The sequence below is a fragment of the Dendrobium catenatum genome, unplaced genomic scaffold (assembly GCF_001605985.2).
Source record: "Dendrobium catenatum unplaced genomic scaffold, ASM160598v2 fragScaff_scaffold_182, whole genome shotgun sequence".
In the NCBI taxonomy this organism is placed as follows: domain Eukaryota; kingdom Viridiplantae; phylum Streptophyta; class Magnoliopsida; order Asparagales; family Orchidaceae; genus Dendrobium; species Dendrobium catenatum.
The window spans coordinates 42,270-49,905 of record NW_021318644.1 but is presented as its reverse complement, the minus strand read 5'-3'; positions in this window follow the sequence as shown (position 1 = coordinate 49,905).

Genomic DNA, 7,636 nt, shown 5'->3' with positions numbered 1-7,636 from the left:
TTCATCTGAAGCATCAAAGATTTACCTAAGGGATCCTACATATCCATTTTAAAGGTCTGAATAACCAACCAATTAAATAGGACATGGTGAGAACATTTCCTAAAAATCTCCTTGAATATTTACTAACTTCTATAAATTGACACTCCTTTAAATTAGGTAAAGGACGTAATATCATCTCTAATTTTTACAATTTTAGAATGCGTGAAATACTTAGCTAAGAACTTGTGTACCAACTTATCCCAAGTGGTTATAGAGCTTGAGGGTAAAGAATCTAATAAAATCCTACCTTTGCCCACCTGTCAACTCATCCCATATGGTTATAGAGCTTGGGGGTAAAGAATCTACGACCGCCTTTTTGACCAATTGGCCTGGACGCTATTATTGTACCTGATCATCCTGTATGAATATGTGATCGTCCTAGACGATTGAGCCAATTCTATTTAAATCAAGCTGTTCAGCCGTTTTCTTCACTCAAATTTCCTCAAAACTTCTTATGCTCCTCTTCTAGTGCTCTATTCTCTAATCATGGCAGGAGGGAAGCGATCTCATAATCTTTCTGGAAGTTCCTCGAGGGCAACTCTAGACTCTCGATTCACGGAGGTGGACAATCAAGCTGCCTACCAACAATACATGATGGCCAGCATCACTATCTTCCGGTCCGTCAACCCAAACCATCTATCTTATCTGGTACTTGACTTGTTCTCTCACACCTCTCTGTACTTCATTCTTATCATTGTAATCCCTTTCAATTCTGAACTTCTCCTTGAGTTCTTCATCAGCCTCCGAATTAATTCTTCCTTCACTGTTCTTGGGTCATATGTGCCTCGATGTCCCGTCGAGATCACATATCAGGACTACCAAGAGTTTTCATAATTTTTCACCATAGGGGATAAACTTCATACCCTATATTCTGATCCTGATTATGATTGGGCCCATGCCAACCATTTTCTTAGAAATTCTAATGCTCACTTTTGTATTGGAGAGACTAGCACCTTACTCAAAGATGCTAGGACAATTTAGCATATTCTTCGCACCTCCATTATTCCAAAAGCTGGGGATAGAGTTCATATCACTCTTCTTCTTTCAATCACTACCTTTTACATTTTGACCCATCGAGAATTCAATGCAACCGACCTGATCTTTCGCTACATCGAGCACTTAACTATAATTCAAGATCCAGGTCATAGGAGGAAGCCAAATCTTACCCTAGACATATCATTGCATATGTTATAGAATCCAAATATAACCTCCAATATACTGCTCCTCCCAACTATCAGCCCGCCTTCTACTCAAATAATTCCTTCAACATCCTTCATAGTACTCATCTCCACCTAAGGGATAAGGAAGCTCAGGGGGCTGAGGAGGAGGAGGCTTCCCTACCTGTTCCTACACTTGCTCCACTTCGCCAGCACTCTCAACTAGATGAGCTGGTCGAGCGATTCAACCAGTGGGAGGCACGCTTCGAGACTTTCATTACTGCACATGAGAAGCAACATTCTGAGGACTTAGCCCATTTCAAGCAGCACATGCTGAAGACTTAGCCCATTTTGACACATATGTTGCACACCAGCAGCAACAACAGGATCAGGATATGGCCTGGTTTGGAGCACAGTTCACCACTCTGTTTAGCTACTTTTAGCAGCCACCACCACCTCCTCCTCCTTCGAATGATCAGGACCCATCTTTCTTTTAGTATGTTTTTTTGTGATATTATTTTTCCTTGTTTTTGTCCTTTCCTATTTTTCAATTTTTTTCCTCCTCCTTTTTGTGATATCAAAAGGGGGAGTAGATGTACTAGTTTGTTTTTTTTGTTCTAGTTTGTTATGTTATGTTTATGTTGATTAGTTGAACAACTGTGTTTGTTTCCTTACTCAATTCCTTTAAAATTGCTTTGAACCGTTTCAATTAACTTTTGTATTTCCATCATCAAAATTCTATTTCTAAAAAACAGATATGCAACATATATATCACTCTCCAATGCAAATGAATTGAAATTTTATTATACTAAATTAAAAAATGGCCTCAGGCCCCATTGTGCTCATCATGGTAGCGCTGCGACATTAATAAATGAACTAGCACCTCATTTTTGAAATATTTGCTTCGCCGTAGCAGCAAGGTTGACCCGATGTGTCTTTTGGCTAAATCAATGTGACTTTTAATTGAATCAGTGTGGCTCTTCAAATCAGTAAATGCTCCACTGTAATGCTTGAAAAGTTTAACATTGTGGTGCTTGAAGTGCTCCTCGACACTGTGGCGTTATATGGTTTGGCGCTTCGATGCTCCAAAGTCAAGCAGAGAGCACTGTAATGTCAATTTCATGCACTATAGCATTATGGGCTTGCGACGTTGATCTTAGTTTTGCTGGGGTGTTGATTTTCCTAAAAAGTTTAGAGCAACTGATGCTATAATGTTTGAATATTGCGTTGAGGCATTGTGGATGATAACATTGCGACGCTGGATAAAAACTTGAGAATTTACTTTTTCCTAAGATTTTTCAACGCAACAACAATTAAAACATCATATTTTCACTAAATTTGATGATAATAAAATAGTACAAAAATTTACACTTAACACATATCTTTGTAGAATATCACACTAGAATCATTTATTTATTGTTTAGTTTTCTTACCATATTAAATATGAACAATCAACATGGAGTATTTTGCATCAAATATTTTAAGGATCCAAGATTATTTTCTTTAGAGTAGGTTACGCAACCATCTTAGAAAGCCTGCCATAATTTAGTTCAATAAACTTATCTAACACCAACTCTAACCTTTTCATATCAGAAATAATAAAATCATTATAAGTACAAAAATAACTTACCAATCCATAAGATTTTTTACTCAGAGTATTTGCTACAATATTAGCCTTAACAAGCTAATACTGAAAACTCACATCATACTCTTTTATTAACTTAAACCACCTTCTCTATCTTAAATTTATTTTTTTTTTCTAGGTGAAAATGTATTTAAACCTCTGATAATTTATAAAAATTTCAGATATGACCTCATACAAATAGTGCCTCTAAATTTTTAGAACAAACATAATAAATGTTAACTACATATTGCTCGTAATATAGTTCTATTCATATGGGTTTAATTATGTTGAAGCATAAGCTATCACATTTTCATTCTATATTAGAACAAACCCCAAACCTTATAATGAACAATCATTGAATACTTGAAATCCTTTGATTCCAAATTAGGTGGACTATAGGAATTGATGTTAAACATTTTATTAATTTCTAAAAATTGTTCTCACAATCTAATATCCATTCATAAGGCACCACCTTTTGTGTAAATTGTTTCCAGAGGAATAGTAATTTGAGGAAATCCTTTCACAATTTTTTTTATAATATTCATCAATTCCTGAAAAATTATGTACCTCTGATATGGTAGTAGGTCTTAGCTAATTGTAAATTTCTTGCATTTTTTAGTGGTCTATAAAATTTCCTTCACTATTCACCAAGTGCCCCAAAAATGAAATGCTCTTTTGCTAAATTCATATTAAAAAAAACTTAGCATACAACCTATGATTCCTAAGAGTCTCTAGAATAATTCTTATAAAATTGTATGATATTCCTCAAATTTAGAATATATCAAAATATTATTAATAAATATAATAAAAAATTGGTTCAAATAATTTTTTAATAATCTATTCATTAATCCATAAAAACTATAGGTATATTAGTCACCCCAAAAGTCATGACTAAAAACTCATAATGACCATACCTAGTATTCATCTCAGAAATGTTTACAATCAAAATAATTATTGAAAAATAGTAGATGGCATGAACATCCAAAATAGAATAGAAAAGCTATGCTTATTAAAATCTAACTAAACATATCGATACATATATATATCTTAGATCCTGCAACATTTCTCTACTCATCCTGTCCATTTCCCCTTCTCTTGACTTAAAATAGATGTAGAAAAAAGGCATGAGCAATCATAGCTCAACAAGTCACATTCAACCAACCCAACTCTTTAATAGTTAATAATAAGAAAATTAAAGTTATAAACTCAATTTATTCATACACAAGTATAAATAGACTGTTTAGAATAACAAAATATCAGACATCTACGTAATAGCAAATAGTGACTCTATCTTACCAATCATAAGCAGTAAAGCAATAAAGTAGCATAATAGTAAACACATAACACTCATTCTTAGGATATATCATTTCCATCAGGCATTTATTCCTCCCAATATATATTAAATTTAAAATTCAAGCCCTTATAACTCTCTATACTAGCATGTCATATAATATGGTTTTAAATCTTTCAATGTATAGCATCATGAACATTCATAGATTTTAGGCCCTTATAACTCCTATCTTACAATGTATCATAATCACCACCAATCATTAAAACTTCTCTAGATCCACACATTTCAAGTGTGTAAGTATATAAATATATGTAATTTCAAATATAGTACATAATATCAAAATTATCAAAGAGTTTCACAGAGTTTTATTGTTAGCAAAATAGATAGGAATACAAGCGAACCTCGCACACAAAATTTGACAATATAAAAATTTACCAAATTATCACAAATTAGTTTTAGTTATATGTCAAAGATTTTCTTGTACTATGACGCTATTTATTGGTGTCAAAATACTTTTTAGATCGTTACAATGATTTATTTTTAGACTATTTGGTGAAAATTCATAAATAAAATACTAAAATGCGTTGAATATTGACAACTACATGTCAAAAGTTACGTAGTGAAGTTTGTCGAGTAATCAAATACACCAACTTTTATATAAAATTTTAATTAAAATGTCACAAAATTTGAAAACTTTGAATTATTAAAAAACCAGATATACATAATGTAATTATCTTAGCCATGACTTATCTCAATAGATAAAAATGACTCAAAGCCGTCCGAAATTGACTTCTTCTCACTCTCTAGCTTGTTTATGTTAGGGAATTTATTATTATTTTGCTATTTTTAGTAGATTTTGATAGTTATAAAATATTCTACCTCAAAGTCATCGTGCTCAAAGAACCAACATTACAGCTTACCCTTGAAAACCCTAACCAGACAAAGAGCACAACTCCGTAGTTCCCAGACCCCATGCCACAACACCCTAGACTAGATCTAGTGCCATAACGTTGTACCGTTCAATGCTACAACAAGTTAATTAAATTCTAGAAAGATAGAAAATTTAGCATCACAATGCTAAGAAGCTCCAAAAATTTTTCAGAATTCAAAATTTTTACACACAAACCCTTGGGACACACTCTAGAATAGAAATGATACATTCCTAAGCATGCAAAGACATTCACAGATTACACAAAATAGAAATACATAAATTCAAAATGCACATGACTTATCATATTAGGTTCAGACCTATCCATAATGCTATAGCCATAAATGGTACAAATAATGAGCTTAAGAAGAGTGGTAAGGTGTTTAGGAGAAAAGAAGAATAGAGGTAGAGATGGTGACATATGAAGATTATGGTATGTAGTTCAACTTTGTAGCTAATGTCCATTATGTAGTTAGAGGGAGGAAGATTATTGTTGAGGTGAGAAACATATTGATATGAAGGTGTCATTCTCATATAGGAGATTTAACAAGAAGAGATAAGAAAAGAGATCTAGAGTAGTATGATCAATAAATCTAATCTAAACTCATGTAAATTACTCACAATAAGTCATATCATTGAATTTATAGTCCTACCTCTTTCAAGAAAACAAATGGGTGAATCATCATGATCTTCAACATATATAATATAACTATTTTAACTCGGTAGGCTAAATTTATCATTCATTTTCTAATTTTTACATAAAAATGCTACATCTCTTATATGATTTGGGATTGTGTGTGAACTTCATGATAAGCTCAGAGAAAGAACCTCATTCTACTACCACAAATATTTTAGCACACAACAAATACTATGCTTTAGGTTTTATAAAAAATATTTTCTACATCATTTTTATGATATAGAAAATTATAAAGAGAATAAAAACATAATATTCAATAATTTTAATTTTTAGTAGAAAATATTATTTTAAAATAGAGCAATCCAAACCATTATTCTTTTTATAATTTGTATATATATATATATATATATATATACAATTTTTTTACAATTTTCACAAATTAGTAGATCTTATTGTAAAAAATAACTTCCTGCATTAATGTTTTTAAGAACTTGCAAAAAAAACATTGAGAAAATGATAGGCAAATAAAAATTTGATTGCAGCACGAAAATTAAAGTGCCAGAAAGTTGATCCAAACAAACACTAAAGTTTCGTTTAGGATGATTTTCTTACTGCTTCTTAAAATTAGCTTTTTAATACAAAAATTAAAATTTTTTAACTAAAAAATTAATTTAAGAAGCAGTATAAAAGCCCTCCCAAATGAAATATTTAAAATACAATTATTTTTTTTTGAAGATTATGGATTTTACAATTATATCTTTTTATATTTTAATATAAGTAAATGAAATAAAAAAACTTTATTTTTATAAAATAAAGTTTCTATCTACAAATAGCTAAACTATACCAACATTATAAAATATAAATTTAAGAAATACAAAATCAAAGGTATATCAAAATTAATGCACAAAAAATAAAATAAAATAAAAAATATATTTTAATTATTATATATGACAGGATAAGGGGGTCGAGTGTTTTAATTTGGGGTGAGAGTTTTAATTTCTGCCGATTGCCACTTCGTCTATTACCACTTGCTGCTATTCGCCACTATCGCCTACTACCTACAACCACTGCTTGTCGCCTTCCATTGACCACCACTATTTTGGGCTTCACGTTTACATTCATTTTTCTTTAAGTAAAATAAAAATTACATGTATTTATTTTTCACTCATCCAAATAGCTTCAGATGTTACATTCATTTTTATAGTGATGTATTATTTTTTTAGCAAAACAACCACCAATGAATTTGGGTATTTTTATAATGTCTTAGAAGAAGAGGTTTGCATTGTTTATTTTTAAATAGTTAAATAATTTTATTTTTTCATGATGCTTCAGTCCAATCTGTGTAAAAAATTGATGTTTGTACCTATAATTTTTTTTTGTTATATTTTACTTAATAATATTCATTGAAATTTGAAAGGGGAACAAATTCAAAATGAACTATCCCAACAAAGGCTAAGACCACCCAATTAGAAATGTCCCCAATAGAAATTCAATTAAACAAATAACAGTTCTTATGACATGATTTGTGATCTGGTCGTGCTTCTCCTCCTACTAGCAAATATATTATTACAAAGATGCTTTCGAATTCCATATACTCGCATAAGAAAATCATGATTAACTGCCGTGTAGCTTCAAGGAATATGAATCGCCAACTTATTTTTATGATAAAATTTGACTTTACATTCCTAGTTGTATATATAATTAATGAAATATCACTATTTTTTTTTTTGAAGAAATACATTTGAAAATTTATTTCGAATGAAATTACCCTTCTTATGTTAGTAAATTCTGAGAGCTTCTATGAAGAAGAAGCCAAGAACGGGAAAGAGAAAAGGACAGAGGAAAATGCACATAGAAGAAAGTAATTCTATATCCGTGAAAGTAATGTACAGCCTAAATATATAGGCAAAATAGCTAGACTACAATACAATAACCAATATAAGAGATACACGTGTAAAGT